This window comes from Balaenoptera ricei, chromosome 14, assembly GCF_028023285.1.
Source record: "Balaenoptera ricei isolate mBalRic1 chromosome 14, mBalRic1.hap2, whole genome shotgun sequence".
NCBI lineage: Eukaryota > Metazoa > Chordata > Mammalia > Artiodactyla > Balaenopteridae > Balaenoptera > Balaenoptera ricei.
This window is the reverse complement of record NC_082652.1, coordinates 27,519,206-27,539,624: the sequence shown is the minus strand read 5'-3', so window position 1 is coordinate 27,539,624 and position 20,419 is coordinate 27,519,206. Positions and strand designations below refer to the sequence as shown.

At 48.7% G+C, this 20,419-nt stretch overlaps 1 long non-coding RNA gene across 1 annotated transcript; it reads left to right on the top strand.

The window, feature by feature from the left end:
* The first annotated feature begins 6,822 nt into the window (after positions 1-6,822).
* LOC132347757 (uncharacterized) lies at positions 6,823-13,513 on the top strand. The gene is made up of 3 exons (XR_009497292.1): positions 6,823-6,902; positions 9,481-9,674; positions 12,517-13,513. It is a non-coding gene; the product is annotated as an uncharacterized LOC132347757 (long non-coding RNA).
* Positions 13,514-20,419: the final 6,906 nt, after the last annotated feature.

Here is a 20,419-nt window from a genome sequence, read left to right as displayed (position 1 = left end):
ATCTCAAATGGCATCATTGCCTTTTAGTCTAGTCTGGGTGATGCTTTTGCCAATGCCACTCTCTCAAAAATTTTGTGGGTGTCTTAGACCGTTTGGGAGGCTATAACAAAATGCCCACAGACTGGGTGGCTTATAAACCACAGAGATTTATTTCTCACGTTTCTGGAGGCTGGAAGCCAGGGTGCCAGCATCGTTGGGTTCTGGTGAAGGCTCTCTCTCGGGCTGTAGACTGCCAAACTCTGGCTGTGTCCTCACAGGGTGGAAGGGGTAAGGGAGCCTTCTGAGGCTTCTTTTATTAGGGCACAAACACCATTCACCCAGGCTCCACCCTTATGACCTCATGACCTCCCAAAGGCCCTGCCTCCCACGCCATCACGTTGATGAACTTTGTGGGGACACAGGCATTTCGACCACAGCGGTGGGTTTCCCTCCTTGATTCCTGTGCCACAGTCATGAATCAACTTCACGTGCCAAAAACCACAACCCAAATTCTTTTCACGACATGCCTCTGAGTTTACTTTGAGCAGGGCAGGCTTCTATAGAACCACACTGAAGTACAGCGGTGCTCTTACCCCGCTGAAAGGCTCTACCAGGGCCCCCCCAACAAAGTGTGTTACAGCTATGCCTTGAGTCGCCGTTTACCCCGATCCTTGTCCTGCTGGCCGAGTTTTGGATACAGATGTCTTCCCGAGAGGTTCACATTTGATTGATTTGGAAATAGTTTCATTTTCCAGTGCTGCAACTTTTGCACTCTCTCCAGGGCTTCTAAATTCAGCTTGCAGTTGGATCTGTTCCTTTCTGAGGGCATGCCTTACAGAGTGAAGCTAGAGGCAAGAGCTCATGGTTTCAGCACTTGCCTCATTCTCCTCACCCAGTGTTGCCGTATGTTCATCAGATATATTTTCTTTCTTACAAGTTACTGTAGGTTTACTGTAGTTTACTAGGGCTGCCACTAGGGGTACCAAGGCTGGGTGGTTTAACAATGAGTTTATTTTCTCACAGCTCTGGAGGCTAGAACTCCAAGGTCAAAGTCTCAGCAGGGTTCTCTCTCCTGAGGCCTCTCTCCTTGGCTTGGAGATGACCATCTCCCCGCTGTGTCCTCACATGGTCCTTCCTCTGTGTCTGTGTCCTAATCTCCTCCTCTCATATGGAGCAGGGCCCCACCCTAATGACCCCATTTAACTTAATCACCTCTTTAAAGACCCTGTCTTCAAATAAAGTCACATTCTGAGATACTAGAGGTTAGGACTTCAACACATGAATTCGGGGTGGACACAGTTCAACCCATAACATTTACCACAGGCAATTTTGTCAATCATACAGATCTTCATTTTCTCAGGGTTGTATAACAGTTTTTCTTTCTTTCTTTCTTTCTTTTTTTTTGTATAACAGTTTCTTACTACCCACCAACCGGTCCCAAAGCAATGCCCCATATTTGTTTTTTGTTATGGAAGTACATTGTTTCTGGGTACTAACTTCCTTACCACAATAATGCTACGTATAAAACAGCCTCAACATCTGTGGTTTATAACCACATTTACTTTTTTTCCCTCACTCACTTGTGGGTTGGTTGGGGTTTGGATGAACTTCGCTAATCTTGTGCCAAGGCTTCAGATTGGGCCCAGGTCTTCTCCACGTGCTCCAATCTGAACTTCAGGCTGGAAAGGCAGTGGGTACTGGGGACATGTACTCACAGACACAGCGCAAGTGCCGAAGTGCAAGTCAGACAGCGCAGGGCATTGAAACCTTTGCTGGTATCACGATGCTAACACTCAGTCCACCAAAGTGAGTCCCGGGGCCACGCCAGGACCCAAAGGGTGAAGGGGTCCCCTTAGCTTGTCACAAAGCCACAGCAAGAGGGTGGATGAACAAACCGCTGCAGGGGATTAAGAGGTAGGATCGATAATTCAATGTACTATATAAATCTAGCCTTTGTGCATCCTTTTCTCTGACGATGCTTTTATTTATTTATTTATTTATTTATTTATTTATTATTTATGGCTGTGTTGGGTCTTCGTTTCTGTGCGAGAGCTTTCTCTAGTTGCGGCAAGTGGGGGCCACTCTCCATCGTGGTGCGCGGACCTCTCACTATCGCGGCCTCTCTTGTTGCAGAGCACAGGCTCCAGACACGCATGCTCAGTAATTGTGGCTCACGGGCCTAGTTGCTCCGCGGCATGTGGGATCTTCCCAGACCAGGGCTCGAACCCGTGTCCTCTGCATTAGCAGGCAGATTCTCAACCACTGCGCCACCAGGGAAGCCCCAGACGATGCTTTGGTTTTGATATTAGAATACCTTAAATCCATTTATTCCACCCCGACTTACACACTATAGTTTTCATATATTTTAATCCTGATATGTTTTTAATCCCTGAAGGCATTGTTATTTTTGTGTTATACAGTCGACTTTCATTTAGATTTACCAACACACTCTTCTTGTTGAATTTTATTCTTCCTACATCTCTGATCTTCCATTAGAAATCATATTATTTTTGTCTAAAGAAAATCCATTAGTATTTCCTTTGGTTAAAGTCTACCAGTAATGGATTTTCTCATATCTCATTTGTCTGCAAATGTCATAATTTCCCTTTCATTCCTAAAGGAATTTTTTGCTGGATATAAAATCTAGGTTAGCAGTTATTTTACTTTCCCACTTTGAAGATATGATTCTTCTGTGTTCTGGCTTCTATAGTTTGAGAAGTCAGTTCTCAGTTTAATTATTGCTTCTTAGAAAGTGATTTTTTTTTTTCAGTCTGGCTGCTTTTAAGATTTTTTTTTTAAGTTCGCAGCAGTTTTACTATGATATGCCTAAGTGTGCTTTGTTTTTTATGAATTCTGATTGAAATCTGTAAGGCTTCTGGAACCTGAAGCTTGACGTATTCCATCAATTTTAAAAAGACTGCAAGCCGGGCTTCCCTGGTGGCGCAGTGGTTGAGAATCTGCCTGCCAATGCAGGGGACACGGGTTCGAGCCCTGGTCTGGGAAGATCCCACATGCCACGGAGCAACTGGGCCCGTGAGCCACAACTACTGAGCTTGCGCGTCTGGAGCCTGTGCTTGGCAACAAGAGAGGCCGCGATAGCGAGAGGCCCGCGCACTGCGATGAAGAGTGGCCCCTGCTTGCCACAACTAGAGAAAGCCCTCGCGCAGAAGCGAAGACCCAACACAGCCAAAAATAAATAAATAAAAAACAGGGAAACAACCGACTCTTGATCCAATTATCCAGTGAGAACATCTGTTGATATTTAAAAAAAAAAAAAAAAAAGACTTCAAGCCTTTATCTCTTCAGACACTGCTTCTGCCTATTCTCTCCACTTCTAGGACCCCAATTCCATGAAGGTCAGGCTGTCTTACTGTATTATGTATCTTCTACCCTCTTCTCTCTGTGCTTCAGTTTGGGTATATTCTTCTGACCTAACTCCACCTTCATTACTTTTCTCTTTTCAGCTGTGTGTAACCTACCAACACTATCCATTGAATTTTCAGTTTCAGTTATATTTTTCAGTTCTAGAACGTCCAGTTGGTTCTTCTTTCATAGTTTTCAGGTCAGTGATAAGGTTCTCAATCTTGTCTTTCATCCTCTTACCATATAAAACATAGCCCTTTAAGTCTTTGGAAAAAGTCTGTTATCTGGACCCGCTGCAGGTCTGTCACTTCTCTTCGTTTACAGTCATTTGTCTTCTCTCCTTGGACGTCTGCTTATTCCTGATTGAATGCTGATCACTGCACATGAACAACTGTAGAAATAATTTGAGCTCTATCATGAGGTTCTCTCTCTCCTGAGACAACCTATATTTGCCGCTGGCAAGGACTGACGTTATTTGAACGGAGTCCCAAACAACCTGGGGTCCAAAATACCACATGAGGGTACCTCCGTGGTGGTTCCCAGACTCCAAACTTTGTCCTCCCAGGGCTGCGAGGGTGTTAAAGGTGCTGCTGCCCTCTCGGCCCTGCTCTGGAACTGGCTAACGCCCCTCAGGAGAAGCATCCCTGATACCCGGCTAACCTTGCTCACTTCTTCTGTTTCCCAGATGTTGGCCCAGTTGTCACTCACCGCCTTGTTGGTTCTCTGCTGCTTTCCGGAAACGGAAGTTCTCCAGGGACGGTTTAATTTCACGTATCGGAAAGCCCGCGAGAACTTGGATTTAGATATGACACGTTTTCTGTGCCCGTTATCGTCTTCTGTCTTTCAGCTCTCCCTTCCTTCCCCTTTCCATAAACAGCCATGTGGTGCTGGGGCTGAGGCTCTGAAAAACGCTGGCAGATGTTCAGTCGGCCTCCGCCTAGGGGCGCTGGAGGGCGCCTGCGGGCTCTGATCCCGGCGGCATCGCTCCAGCCCCACCTTTTCACCAGGCAGAGCAGAGTCTTCCCGCCCAAGAGGCTGAAGCCAGGCTGCAGTTTCTCCAAGACTTGCAAAACCAACCTCAACGCACCTCCTCCTCCGAGGTCTGTATCCCAACCTCTGGGGACCCCTCCTCTAGGATTGTAAACTCTGGCCCCAACCGTCCACCTCCTCCCCCCAGGGGCTGAGTTCCAGCTCTACAGACCCTTCCTCTAAGGTGCAATGTTTCCACGTTCTTCCCATTCACCCCGAGCTCTGGGGGCATGGCCCTTCCTACACCTGTCCCTCCACCACCACCTGGGTTCTGGTCCTACCCTTCCAGCTCTCCCTTACCTCTTGTTTACATTCTGTTCCCTCTGTTCAAGCAGCTGGTGTGGTTTCTGTCACCGGGCTGGATTCTGACGGACAGAATTCCCAGCCTTCCCTCCTCTAGTCTCATTTTATTCACTGACAACAACATGATTAGATATTTTGGACCCACTTAGAATGTTACGCCAAGGCTTTACTATACTGTTACATTTTGCATTTCTAGAATGTCTATTTGGTTCTTTTTCAGATCTGCTTGGTCATTCTTTACAGTTTCTTTCCCACGTGTATTTTTAAGTTTGTCATTTAGCTCTTTAAATACATTAAATATAGTAATTTAAAGTCTGTGATGAGTTCATTTTCTCAACCTCTGTGACAGTATCTGTCTCTTGGTTCTCCTTGTTCTTCGTTGTGGTGACTTGTTTCCTTGAGTGGTTTTTTAAAATTTTATTTATTTATTATTATTTTTTAACATGAACTCATTTTCCTTAGAGTTTTATTTGTAGGATGAAGGTCTGCAAGAATAACTGTAGGATAGCTAGAATTTGCCTTTTGCTTATGAGTGAAGTTAGGATCTTATTTTTCATGTTTAAGAATCAGTCATATTTCTTTTCTATGCATTATTTTTTCATATGTTTTTGCCCATTTTTCTATTTGGTTGTTGATCTTATTGAGTTGTGGGAGCTCATCATTTCTATTGTGAAGATGGGAAATCATCACAAAGGATTTAAAGATTTTTTTCAGGATTACTTGGCAAGTTACCAGCAGTGAGATTATTAGAATCCTTTTCAAGTCAGACGTTTAGTTCCTTTACACATAAAGACACTGGGCGAGGTCCTGACTTATTAACAATCCTGTCATTTTGCTTAACTACAATTTTCCTAAAATTCCTTTCTTCTAGGTTGTAAATTTTTAGTTTTGACCTCCAAAAGCCCTGGGGTGGGAGGAGGGGTGGGGTGGGGAGAAGGGTGGGGATTTAGGGGATGAAATACTACAAATACTAAAGGATTTATATAATGTTTGGGGTGAAGGGTGCTTGGGATCATAGGCATTACTGACAAAATAGAGAGATTTGGGAAATGTAGTACTACCCACAGTCAGAGTCCATATTGTTAGCTGATGAGGCTGCAGACGTGGAACCTGCAGTCTGCAGAGGTCTCGGCTCACACTGGAAAGAGATTCAATTTGAAAGTGAACAGTCTGTTTTCTTCTTTAACATATTTTTGGCCGCTAGATTGTGAAGCTGTTGTGCAAATAATTGCACCATCACTGTGTTATTCACGGTGTCCCATTCATTTCTTAAAATTACCGGGGAGCAAGGCGGAGCGCAGAGGAGATCGGTTACCCCGAGCGTGGGAACGCCAACAGCTCAGGCCTCCCCTTCCCTGACGAACATCCTGTACGCAGCCGAGCCACCTGTGCGCAAAATACCTTCAAAGGTGCCTCTGGAAACAATGACCGCTGGGCGAACCAGGTGTGCTTTCCGTGCCGGACCGGCCACTACAGATGTGCAGCCACCGGCCACCCAGGTGACCGTCGCGCCTTCGGTGGCCCACCTGCTGCTTTGCGATCTCTCAGTTCTCCGCACCGATGTTCTGACCCAGCAGTGTCCAGAAATGTTTACGTGCAAAGCCAGGAAAGATGTTTAGGAGCGCCTTGCATGTAAACACATCACACGCAGTTCCGAGACTCCTTATGCGGTGTTTTTGGCCCATCTGTGCCTGAATTTTAAAAATGTCCCTGAACTCAACTGTCCAGACCTTCCCCCTCTGCCCTTTCTCTGCACATGGAGGGCTCGAGGGAAGGGCGCCGGAACTGGGCTTCTCCCGCCTGGAACCCCGTCACTCGGGGAACTTGCTGAGGGCAGCCCGTGCCTAGTCTGTCCGCGCGCACCTGCCCTGGGCACGGCCAGGAGTCGGCCCGAGACCCCTTCACCTGCCCGCGCACACCTGCCGGAGGTCAACCCGGGACCCCTTCACCTTCCCTGGGCACCGGCGGGGCAGCGCAGACTCGTTCCTGCTCGGGAGACTGGGAGGACCGGCAGCCACACCCGGGACTACTTTTCGCAGACACCCCGCCCCCACCCTGGGCGGCCGGCGGAGGGAGCGCGGACAGAGGCCCCTCGACGCGGCTCGAGGCCCCACGGCGCGCGCCAATCAATGCGCATGCGCGCCTCAATCAGTGCGCATGCGCGCCTCTGCTGGTGGCTCCGCGCCTGCCTGCCCAGCAGCTTGTGCGCTTCTCTCAGGCCCTTCCAGGTGAGATTCGGAATCCGCGCGGGGACGGGTCGCGCCCGGTCATTCGACCGCGTCCCAGCCGTCCGAGGGTCCCGGAGGGCGCCGCCGACCCCATACCCCAGCCCGGTGCGGTGGGGGCGCGGGTGCCGCGCGTGCTGGCCTCCCGGCGTTCGCGGGCTAGAAAATCCCCGGGGCTCAGACTTGGACGCGGGCGGACGGCGAAGGTCCGACCACACGTCGCCTCCCGGTGCGCGGACAGCGGGGGCTTCTCGGCCCTCGGGCCCGAGTGTCCGTCCCGGGCTTCGCGCTCCTCCCTGGGTGGGGACTGCGCCGACTCTGTCCCTGGGTTTCGTCCTCCGGCCTTACCCCGGGTCCCTGCCCAGCACCCGGGCAGAGGCGTTTTCCCAGAGGACAGCCGTCCGCTTCAAGTCCCTTGGTGAGCGGCCCTGTCGCCCCAGGGTGAGGAGGCCGGACCCGCGGGGCCCCGGGAAGCCCCTTTCGCTGCGCCCCCCACGTGTTTTCCAGCACCTTCTCTGTAGCCCCCACGCTGGCCCGTGAGCTTCGGCACGTGCTGCTGCCTCTTTGCAGAACACGATCCCCCCTCACCCCCTCTTTCCCAGCCACCAGCTGCTTAGTCTTTGGTTTCTGCTCAGACGACGCCCCCCACCCCAGGCCGGCCCTGACCTTCAGGGTGAGGGGCCTCCTCTCTGCGCCCGTGGTCTGGGGGCTTCCCTGAGGACGCCCCATCCCGTGGTGTGGTCGCTGCTCTCCCTCCGGCCCGCGAGCCCAGGAACCCACTGCCCGGGGCCGAGCAGGCCCTCAGATCCGTGAAGGAGTGAAAGCGATTTCCTAATAAGATGTTTGGATAGTCGGTGACCGTTCAGGTATCACGAGGACTGTCTGGTGACGCGGTTCGTGGGCTTTTCCAGGCCCCCAGCTTGCTCCCCTGGGGCCCTTCACCCCACCTGATCGCTCCCCAGACCAAAAATCCTTTAAGAGAGTGGACACCGGTTCTCCAGTTGTACAATATTAGGAAGTGGAGGATGTAGACTTGTGACTATAAAATATCAGTTCTATTCGTTTAAACTGTTTTTTTTTTAATCAATTAATTTATTTTTGGCTGCGTTTGGTCTTCGTTTCTGTGCAAGGGCTCTCTCCAGTTGCGGCAAGTGGGCGCCACTCTTCATCGCAGTGCGCGGGCCTCTCACTATTGCGGCCTCTCGTTGCGGAGCGCAGGCTCAGTAGTTGTGACTCACGGGCCATGTCGCTCTGCGGCATGTGGGATCTTCCCAGACCAGGGCTCAAACCTGTGTTCCCTGCATTGGCAGGCAGATTTTCAACCACTGCGCCACCAGGGAAGCCCCTCGTTTAAACTTTTTCCTCTAGATCTTGGTTTCTGTGCCACCTATAGGAAAATAATTCTAGATACTTTACAAGTGATCTAATTGTAACAATATTTTTTTTCTGTTTTTAAATTTAGTTTGTCCCACATGATTTTCCCCAGAGGAAAAACAATACTTTTATAATGGTCGGTGGGGAAACAAATACATGTGCAGGAACCGTTACTCTATGGTCAGCTTCTCCAGAACGCAGTGGGCAGAGGCCACACGTGTTACGTCTCTTGCGTCCTAATAAGGTGTTCCCTCCACTTGGGCTTCAGACAGTGGCGAGTTATTTTGCTTTATTTATCCTGTCACCCTGGTTTGGAGGGGCGGACTGGTGCTGCAGAAACATTTCTCATAAGTACTATTTGAACTTTAAAAAAAATCAGATACCTGAGTTTGAAGGCGGTTGCTGTTTGTGATATCCGAGAACGGCAAAAAACTAAAGGGCTAAGAACTGGGTATGCCTTGATTCACAAGAGGACTGGCTGGACCGTTTGGTGGCAGAGAATTTCTGTTCAGAGCTCCAGGCATTCTCTCCCGGCTGCGTCAGGAAGCAGCTGCTGGTGTGTGAGAGTTTTGAAACGTGGCACAGCTCCCCCACAGAGGCATACAGACTGGTCCCTCAGGGTCTGATCTTGGAGCTCAGAGGTGATGCTCTTAACAGACATGGACTTGGCCAAGGGAACCCATGTAAGTTTCAGGAGCCCGGCAGTCTCTGGTCTTGATTAGCGCCTCTCGGTGTGGCTGGGACTTCACAGCACCCGGCGGGGCCACCTCGGGCGGGAATCCGAGTCTCTGCACTGTGGCGTTGCCTCCCAGACGAAGCTGAGAACCAGTCTTCTAGAGGTTAGTCGTTATTCATAGTTAGGTTGATGTTCATAGCCTTTTTCACGTGGGGGCTGAGCTTGAACTGAAGACGTTGAGCATCCGAGTGTGCTGGCAGGGCTCTGGGGGGAGGACATGTCCGCCCAGAACATGCTTGGTTTATGTTGCTGCCTCGCTTTTCGGATTCTTTTTCTTTTTCTTTTCTTTCTTTCTTTATTATACAGCAGGTTCTTAATAGTTATCTATTTTATACATATCAGCGTATATATGTCAATCCCAGTCTCCCAATTCATCCCACCACCACCACCCCACCCCACCCCCCGCTTTCCCCCCTTGGTGTCCATACGTTTGTTCTCTACATCTGTGTCTCTATTTCTGCCACTTTTCAGATTCTAAGACGCACAACAGTGGACTTACTGTGTCCTAGAATTGTTGTTCTACATCTGTATGAAGCTTTTTGTAAAGTCTTGTGTAAGCTGTTAAATTTTACCTGTTGGCGGACTGATGGTCCTTATACTGGAGGTAGATGCTGGACTGATCATTTGCGTCTGACTTTCTTGTTTACAAAGTGAGTGTGTGGCAGGTGAGTGACCGAATATCGGATGGATTAGAGTCGGGCATCTTTGGAAAAACAAATTTAAATGTTCAGGATCCCCAAACCGCACATGCTTCCCAGTGCTCTTTGAGTTTTGTTGGGTTGATGGAGGTGTCATGTCCCACGTGATCTTAGCCAAGCTTCCCCAGGCTCCTCAGCGTCCTGTAGCTGGGGCAGAAGTGTTTGGAACAGACTTTAAAGTAATAAGTGTGCATGGAAGAATTGCCCCAAATAAAAAGTATGAATGGAAACTCTGCAACCAGGGGGGTCTCTCTCCCCATAAGAAACTGTTAAGGAAAGCATTATATTTTCAAAAAAATGATTAAAAGAATCATAGTAAAAATATTCTCCTGGGCTTTGCTTTTGTAACTTAACACGGTGTGAAGATTTCTTTTAAAATCACATACTATACTGGGACTTCCCTGGCGGTCCAGTGGTCAAGACTCCGCACTTCCAATTCCGGGAGCGTGGGTTCGATCCCTGGTCGGGGAACTAAGATCCCACATGCCGCACGGTGTGGCCAAGGGGGAAAAAAATCACATACGTATCCCAGCATGTATTTGACAGAATTGCTTACTAACATCCCCTGGGATGGTAGTTGTTGGCTCCCTGTCACCCCGTCCTGGAAATGTGTCCTCGCCTCCCTGCTCGTCCTGATTTTTCTTTCCCTCGCTGCTTCACCTCCTCCGCTGCTTTTAGCCTGTTCATTTTCTTCTGCCGCCTCTCTTGCTGGAGGCCCACTGGACCCTCTGTGCCAGGGGAGGTGACCATCCCCCTGGCTGGCTGAGGAAGGGCGCCACGGAGCTGGGATGGCGAGGTTCAGGGGCAAAATTAGAATCCAAGCAGATCTTGACAGCCTGGGATCCAAGTAGATGACATTCAACAGGGATAAATATAGGGTCTTATGCATTGGTTTTAAAATAGAGAAAACTTGCTGTGGTGTAATTTGAGAGAAGTCTGTAATGCACTAAAAATGTAGCTTTTAAACTATCCTGAACTAACCTAGTTCTAAAGTTTAGGTAAGTTCCAGAAAAGACCTTAGTATCACCATTTTTCATAAGCCCTCATTTACAGAGCTTCCTCTAACATAGGAAAAGGCTTGCTAATAAGTTTGAAATATAAAATATATTTTCTTAAACTGCATATTTTCTTGACTGCCTAGAACAAGTAACCTCTCTACTAATTAATTATATAACATCCATGTGCTGGGCCCTGGGATCGGCAGTGAGTGAGCCTGGGGAGAAGACAGACGCAGAAGGAACAAGGCCCGGAGGTGACAGCCCAGGTGTTGACCCCGTGGGGCGTCTGGCTCTTTGACACGAGAAGCTAGTGTTGTCACCAACGACCTGTGTGAGCACAGCTGTGGCCCTGCCGGCCAGGCTGCGGTCCCTTCAGTAGAGCAGCCACAGGACATTCAGATGCGCAGTTTCTTTTATGTTTTCCTCAGCGTCAGATTCGAATTTGGGTTCGTTTCATCACAGGTCTAGAGAACCAAGAGGATTGTGAGAGAGTGTCCTGTCTACTTTTTTTTTTTTTTAATTTTTGGCTGCACCACGCAGCATGTGGTATCTTAGTTCCCCGACCAGGGATCGAACCTGTGCCCCCTGCATTGGAAGGCGGAGTCCCAACCACTGGACTGCTGGGGAGGTCCCTTGTCTACTTTTATTAACTCTGATATGGGCTGTTTTAAATGTGTAGCTTGGTTACCTACCAGACTGATTATTCTGGGAATCAGAGTCCTTGGTTATTTCTACTGACTAATGGAAAACTGCATCTCGGGACTCTTTTTGCACGTGGAGTAAAACTCAGGGATATCTGGTATTCTTTGTGGGGTTGTGCTGTGTTTAGCATCCCGGGTCCCAGCCCATCAGGGTTCTCGAGTCGTTGGAGTTAAAGCTGTCCCCTCCTGTCTCCAGAGACTGCAGGATCCCACCTGGCTAGAACCACCGCCTTCATTTGTTCTGGTTCTAATGGTCTCTGGCTAATTTTTGCATCCATGGTTCCCAGATGTTAAGACACCATCTTACGTTTGTGAGGTACTGGACTTTTCCCAATGCCACGAATGTGTGTATAAGCTCTTACGTGAGGAACTGGACTCAAATCACTAATTTTTTTTTTAATATATGTATTTTTAAATTTATTTATTTTATTATTTTTGGCTGCGTTGGGTCTTTGTTGCTGCACGCAGGCTTTCTCTAGTTGCGTTGAGCGGGGGCTACTCTTCCTTGAGGTGCACGGGCTTCTCATTGTGGTGGCTTCTCTTGTTGCGGAGCACGGGCTCTAGGCGCGCGGGCTTCAGTAGTTGTGGTGTGCAGGCTCGGTAGTTGTGGCGCATGGGCTTAGTTGCTCCGAGGCATGTGGGATCTTCCCAGACCTGGGCTTGAACCCGTGTTACCTGCATTGGCAGGCGGATTCTTAACCACTGCACCACCAGGGAAGCTCCATGGAAGTAGATTTAGACTTTGTGACATGCAGAGGAATGCTTTAAGCAAAAGCTCTTGGGCGGGTCTTTGTTATTGCCTCCTTTGGGGAAACCAGTTTCTGGGCCCGTCCCCAAGGCCTCCTTCCCGTTGGCTCGCCATGGTCGTGACTGGGCTCCCCCCTGCTGGTGTCATCCTTACTCCCGTGGGTTCCCGTGTGTTCAGCCCCTCAGGGTTGCGGGCTCCTGGAAGCCTGCCGCTGCTGTGCTGGCTGTACCTGTTAAAGGCATAGAGACGCATGTTCGCATTGGCCTCCAGTAGTCACTTGCTGTGATCCCTTATCTGGTCTAGGTCTGATCTGTTTCAGAGAGGAAAAACTTACTTTAATCAAATGCTTCTTTTCTGTTTAGCTTCGAAACCTGGGACTTAATCCAGCTGACGCTGGCTTCAGCATACTGACCATGGGACCTGGCAGGATTCCGTGTGCCCAGGACGAGCCGGCACAGGTGGTGAACGCTGGCATGAGTGACCCACGGCGCCTGCTGCACGGCCAGTCTGCAGACAGAGCCACCGTGCATCCAGCCTCTGGAAGGTACTCCTGACGGATGTTCAGAAAAGCATTTACCTCACCTGCTTTGTTACCTTTTATATTGAACAAGCGTCATACACTCACAGCAAAGTGTCATCAATAGCATTAAACTCCAGAAGTTTTAGCATAAGCTGTGTCTTGCGCGTCCTGTTCAATAAGAGGCCCTGAGCTTTGGTGCCCTCACCCCTACGTCCAGATGCATGCGAGGGAGGGAGCGCCATGCCTCGCCCTGCAGGCACTCTTGACCTCAGAGGGGAAGGTTGGGTGATGGGGGTGAGGGAGGTTGTCCAGGCAACCTGGAGTGTGCATCCAGATCCTGCTTCACTTGGGAAATGTGCCAATGACGGGGCCGTCGGGCATTAGTAGAATTTCACTTCCCTGGACTTGGGGTCTCGGGTGCTTGAAACCTAGTTACTCTGAGGACATAGAATCTTTCCCTACTGCCAGGATTCAGGAACTGAAAGGATTATGTATATACCAGGCTTGCTAGTGTTTTACGTGAAATCTTTATCACTTACTTTGAAAAGTGAAAGTGCTTTCTGGACCTAAAATTTGTGAATGCCAAATATTAGCTTTGCGTTGCTTCTATTTTTTTACAGAAAGAGGGTCTACTTGGTCATTTCAGTAGGTAGAGGGACATCTGGAAGTGAAGACCTTTCTATTCAAAAAGAAATAGCTGAATAATTTTTATTCGAAATGATCTTTTGTCTGTTTTCAGCTCTATTTCTTGTCACTATTTTTTTGAACATGTAGTGTAAGTATTGTAAACTGTTTTAAGTTTAATTGAAGTTATTAAACTTCCTGAACTCTTAATGATACTTTTGGCTCCTCTGCGTTTTCTGTTTTTACAGTACTGTCGAGAGACCCTGTCTAGCGTGCTGTTTGCTGTTTGGTGTGCTCCACGGGTCTCGCGATGCCCAGCCTGTTGGTCTCCTGGGCCCTTTAACATGCGGCTCTCCTGGGGTGTGGGTGTGGGGGCAGAGAGAACACGGCATCTGCATGTTGTCCGTCCCTCCAGCCAGAGACCACCAGGAGCACCATGGGGGGTGGGCCTGGGTAAGAGGGTGTTAAGAAGAGGCTTTGATGGGATCTGGGCTTCCGTTGGGTAGTCTGGGGGATGGTCTGAGGAAGCCAGAGTTTGCTGTAGCTTGGACGCTGTCGGAGAGGGGAGTGATTCTCTGATTGGGCATCTCAGGAACCCTCCCTACAGCAGTGGTGGGGTGCGGGGGGGGGGGCAGACTGGAGAGAGCGTGAAGCTGGGATGGGTGAAGAGACAGCAGCCACTCATTTTAGCCAAGGGGGAGCTCTTGGTGTTTCAGGGGAGGCACAGTGACTTGGTTGTCGTCTGTGCTTGGATCACACCCTGAAGCGGCCTTCCCATCTCACTGCATCTCGGTCCCCGGGGGCTCTGTGAGTGGCTCCCATTCCGGGAGGGCAGCGTGGCCCGCCTCCAGGTGCCCGGCTGCCCCTCTTCTCTCCGTGTTCACATGAGCTGCTGCAGCTGGAACCACGTGCGGTGCTGTTTTTCTTTTTTTTTTTTTTTTTTGCTGTTTTCTTTTGCACGAGGAAGCGTGAGGCTGTAGGACCAATGTGATGTCATTTTAAGGCTTTTCTCCTGTTCTTACTGCAACCCTGAGGCCACAGGAGGATCCTGGACCCGGTAGTACATGTTGCTGGCAAATGGAGACCACACCAAAGTGAGCAAAGTTGTCTTTAAAAAAGTATTTGTACAGTGATAGCATTACACAGGTAACTGAATTACACTGTTACTGTTTCACAAGCCTGGGCTGTTCCATGGGGGCTGGTGTGAACTCGTGGGGGTGGGGGTCTGAGCCTGGACGATCAGGGGCGCCCGTGTTGGCTGAGGGCTCGTGGGGGAACAGGGTTCTTTTTTGTTTTTGGCAACGCCGCACTGCATGCGGGATCTTAGTTCCCCGACTAAGGATCGAACCCACGTCCCCTGCTGTGGAAGCACGGAGCCCTAACCACTAGACGGCTGGGGAAGTCCATCGGGCTCTTGTTTAAAAGCTCTGCTTTGCAGCCCGCTCCCACCTGGTTGAGAGTTCCTTCTGGAGCTGCCCGAGCAGACTCGCTCACCCTGGGCCCTTCAGACCGTCCACTGATGGATTGCTGGTGGATATTTTCAGAGATGCATTTTCACCCTTGACCCAAAGAGCCTGAAGTCGGGTAGAATCCCTCATTGCTGCTGTTTTCATGGAATATTAATACTCTGCCTGCGGGATCAGCAGACTTAGCCCCCAAGCTAAGGGTGGTTTTTATATTTTTAAAGAGTTGTAAACACAGAACATGAATGTGTGACCAGGGTCTTCGTGCCCCTTTGTAGAGTTTGTGACTTTGTATCATGGCCCAAGTGTGATATTCCTGCTGTTATTAGGAAACACTGCCCTCTGAGCATTCGCGTGTGCTTCTCTTCACAAATGTTACCTCTTTCCCTTCATTTTTAGAGGCACGTGGGGTGCAGGCTGCTGTCAGCCAAGCAGGTGGCCAGGCTCAGGTGGGCGCGCGGGGCAGTGGATGGCGCCCCCTCGTGGCGGGACCCCTTCACCGCCAGGACCGCAGTCCTGAGGTTGATTCCCAAAGGGGTTTGGTCCTTGTTTTGTTTTTTGTTCTGATGCTAGATAGTTTGTACTGCGTGTAAAACAAGTTATTTTTAGCCAGTCTGAGGACAGCTTGACCAGGTTTCCAGCTGGAGGACGTTTCCCCTGAGCCTGGGCTGTCTGACCCCGGAAGGCAGCCCTATCCTGGAGTTGCACTTGCAGCCCAGCCTTTGTTTCTGTGTCTGACTACTTTATTCAGGAGGAATTTACAGGCCATAAAATTCCTTTATTCTTTTTTTCTTTTTTTAAATTACTGCCACACCCTGGGCATCACACCACAGAAGTGATTTTTTTAAATTAATTAATTAATTAATTTATTTATTAACGTTGGTCTGCGTTGCGTCTTCGTTGCTGTGCGCGGGCTTTCTCTAGTTGCGGCGCGCGGGCTTCTCATTGCGGTGGCTTCTCTCATTGTGGAGCACAGGTTCTAGGCGCACGGGCTTCAGTAGTTGTGGCACGTGGGCTCAGTAGTTGTGGCTTGCAGGCTCTAGAGCACAGGCTCAGTAGTTGTGGCACACCGGCTTAGTTGCGCGGTGGCATGTGGGATCTTCCTGGACCAGGGATAGAACCTGTGTCTTCTGTATTGGCAGGCAGATTCTTAACCACTGCGCCACCAGGGAAGTCCTTCAGCATATTTTCTAACGTGAGTATAAATACTGACACACTTTTACACTCTTCTGAGAAGGAGGTAATGCCTAGGAGGCTCTTGTCAATATTTAGACGTTAACATGGTTAATTACTACTCAAGACATTTTCTTTTTCCTCTTAATCAGACTAGCTGTAATACATCTTAAAGTAATAGAAGGATACAGAATTAAGAGAGTAGAATTTGTCTTTCTAATTTTTAATTTATCTTTCTCTAATCTCCCTCACATTAAATACTAGCTGGGAAGATGCTTCAAATCCTTAATATTGAGACAAAGAGTAAAGCGCGAAGTCTCAGACAATGGCGGAAAGGGGGATTTATGGAAATGGGTCTTTGCGAGCACCATTGTCCTGGTGACGGAGACCACAGTCTACCCCGGAGCATGAGGTGACTCTGAGGCCACCAAGATGTTGGATGGACACACCGGTCTCACGGGGCGCCGGGCCATCCACTGCCGCGCGGGTGAATACCCGGAGGGACTGCTCCTCTTGGCGTCTCGGCCCAGGTGAGCTTTGGCTGCCTTCAGGGCCTGGCCTGACGGACCATCAAGGACTAATATTTAAGTTGGTGTAGGTGTAAGGCAGGAGAAGTAGGCCCCGGACTGAAAGAAGTAGAGGTTACAAAGAAATCCAAACTTTGGATCATATAGGTATTTATTTATTTATTTAATATTTATTTATTTATTTGGTTACACCAGGTCTTAGTTGTAGCAGGTGGGCTCCTTAGTTGCGGCTCCAGGGCTCCTTAGTTGTGGCTCATGGACTCCTTAGTTGTGGAATGCAAACTCTTAGTTGCGGCATGCATGTGGGATCTAGTTCCCTGACCAGGGATGGAACCCGGGCCCCCTGCACTGGGAGCATGGCGTCTTATCCACTGCGCCACCAGGGAAGTCCCGGACCATATAAGTATTTAAATTCAGCTTTGCCTCATCAGCTACTGTATCCCATCAGGTTACTAATATTAAATCTATAAATTATTTCTGGCACAGTTTTAAGAAGTGAATTGTTGAGGATTTTTGATAGAGCCACTTAGAACCTATAAGTTTATAGGATGAAGTTTGGGGGTCTCTATTTTAAGAGTTTTAGTGGAATGTTGCTAACCCATGTCCTTTTATAATGAAAACAGCAACTGTCTGCCATGGTTTCTTTTTTCATTCCTAATCCAGTCCTCAGATATTTGACGACTGTAGGGTGTTTGGTCTTAGATTGTTATTAGCCAATCTGGGCCATTGATCGGTCTTCCATAGCCCAGTAGAGAAGGTGGGACTGCAGGATTCTAGTACTTAGCCGACTGTCAGACATTTGAAGAGAGTGCTGTGGGGGCGTCAGATGATACCCTAAATCAGGGAGGGCCCACAGTAGAGGGGGCCTTTAAGCTGCATTTTGCCAGCTGTAAAAGTTCACTTTGAGAGGAAAATGCGTGAAAAGGCATGGAACTGGAAGAGTGTTGCTCCTTCTGAGAGGTTGTGGTCCTCCACTATGACTGTACCTGTAGGGAGTATAAGAAGCAGCTAGCGGGCAAAGCAGGAGAGATGGGGGTGCTCTGTCCTGCAAGCGGTGGGGATTCTGCTGCAGTTTCTAAAGTGAGAGTCCTGTGATTCATCCTCCCTTTTGCAGTGGGTGATGTTGAGATGGGCCACTGTGAGACTGGAGGCCGAGAGGCTAGTTGACAGGCAGATATCGGAATAAAGCCACGCAGCATGATGTGGGGCAGAGACGTGAAGGAGAGAGGTGAGGAGTGAACAGAAATGGAAGGAATACTTCTCTCTACCTTGGGAGTCTCTGTGTGCTTTAGCTGGAGGCGGTGGTGTTGCAGATGAACAGGAGAGGCGAGACTTCAGATTTTAGAGGTGAAGTGGCTAGGACTTGGTGCTGGGCTGGGCGTCTGCTGTCGGGGAGAGGAGAGTGAGATGGTGGCCTGGCGTTTGTCTCAGAAGAGTTGGCGTACCTGGGGTCTAACCCTTCATCTGTGATGTACGGACAAGTTTTTCTCTCTGGGTCACCTGGGGGTTCTTTTTTTTTTTTTAATTTTTTAATTTATTTAATTATTTATTTTTTGGGCTGTGTTGGGTCTTCGTTTCCGTGCGAGGGCTTCCTCTAGCTGTGGCAAGCGGGGACCACTCTTCTTCGCGGTGCGCGGGCCTCTCACTGTCGCGGCCTCTCTTGTTGCGGAGCACAGGCTCCAGACGTGCAGGCTCAGCAGTTGTGGCTCACGGGCCTAGTTGCTCCACGGCATGTGGGATCATCCCAGACCAGGGCTCGAACCCGTGTCCCCTGCATTAGCAGGCAGATTCTCAACCACTGCGCCACCAGGGAAGCCCCGACCTGGGGGTTCTTTGATGTAATTTAAGGCACTTACTTATAGTCACAGAACCTTCCAGTGAGAGATCCTATAGCCTCAGTTATTTCTGGTTGTCGGGGCTGAGGGTGAAGCTGGAGTGGCAGCGTATTTGTGGGAAACTTCACATCACATCTGGGATAATGGACATTCCCATTGCTCCTACCCATGAAATGACATGATGCTGTCACCCATGTCAGGGATTGTTTGGGTCTGATTGCCAAGGCTTACGTGAAAGGAGTAATTTTATACCAGGACATTTTCTGTGGTGCATCATCTATTACCTTGAATTACTATCTACCTTTGGCTTCCCTCTGAAAGGATTTGGATATTGCTGGCCCTTATGGTGGGCAGAGGGTGCAAAAAAATTAAAAAGCGGTCGTGGAATGAGATGTTCATAGGGGGGCTTTCAAAAGCTTCAACATATTTTTGGGAATTAGAAGGCCTTGTGCATGCATAGGGCTGTGCACGCGTCCAAGAGAGAATTGACAAGGCCCTGAGCTCTCACCTCTGGCTGACCTCGAGGCTATGCACAAGGAGGAAGTGTAGGCTGGAGGCCAAGGCAAAATTGGAAACTGCCTTCCAGGGCACTGAAGACATGTTTCAGCACACGCAGAGCCTCTCAGTAAAGGCTGAGATTCAAGGCATTTAAGGAATCTCTTTCAGCTCATTAACTGGCCACTAAGCTAATTGAGTAGAGACTTAACTGACCACATATGACAAATGACACAGACTTTACAAAATTAGTTCAAGAAATTTGCTAAACCAAACAGCAGCAATAAGCTCAGGTAAGGCAGGGAGTCTCTGATTTCCAGAGTTGTCACATCATAGCATTTAAAATGTCTAGTTTTCACGAAAAAAAATTACGGAATATGCAAAGAAGCAAAGCATACTCCATATTCAGGGAAGAAAAAGCCGTGAATAGAAATTGTTTTGAGGAAGCCCAGACATTAGAGTTACTTTTTTTTTTTTTAAGCATTTAAGATGCAATTATTTTAAGTTTATTTATTTATTTATTTTTGACTGTGTTGGGTCTTCGTTTCTGTGCGAGGGCTTTCTCCCGTTGCGGCGAGCAGGGGCCACTCTTCATCGCGGTGCGCGGGCCTCTCACTGTCGCGGCCTCTCTTGTTGCGGAGCGCAGGCTCAGTAGCTGTGACGGGCTTAGTTGCTCCGCGGCATGTGGGATCCTCCCAGACCAGGGCTCGAACCCGTGTCTCCTGCATTGGCAGGCAGATTCTCAACCACTGCGCCACCAGGGAAGCCCCAGAGTTACTTTTTAAAAGACTTTAAATCAGGGGACTTCCCTGACGGTCCAGTGGTTAAGACTCCATGCTCCCAATGCAGGGGGCACAGATTCATTCCCTGGTTGGGGAACTAAGATCCCACATGCCACATGGCGTGGCCAAAAAAAAAAAAAAAGACTAAATCAGCTATTTTAAATATGTTTAAATAACTAATGGAAACCATATCTAAAAAACTAAAGTATGAGACCAATGTCTCACCACATAGATCATTAGCAATAAAGAACTAGGAAGTATTAAAAAAAAAAAAAAAAAAAAAGCCAGAGCCTCATAGATCTGTGGACCATCAAGTGGGCCAACAGACATGTAATGGGAGTCCCAGATGGAAGAGAGAGGGGAAGAAAGAATACTTGAAGAAATAATGGCCAAAACGTGCCAAATTTGATTTTTAAAAAACCCACTAATGTACGTAACCAGGAGGCTCAAAGAAATCCACACCCAGACATATCACAGTTAAACCATCAAAAGGCAAAGAATCATGAAAACAGCAAAAGAGAAGCAAACCAATCTTGTACAGTGGTCTCAGTAAGATGAACAACTGATTTCTCATCAGAAAGCGTGGTGGGATGAGATATTCAGAGTGCTTTAAAAAAAAGACTGCCTAGTGGGAAGAAGCAGCTGCATAGCACAGGGAGATCAGCTCAGTGCTTTGTGACCACCTAGAAGGGTGGGATGGGGAGGGGGGGGAGGGAGACACGAGGGAGGAGATATGGGGATATATGTATACGTATAGTTGATTCACTTTGTTATACTAACATAACATTGTAAAGCAATTATACTCCAATAAAGATGTTAAAAAAAAAAAAAAAGACTGTCAAGCAG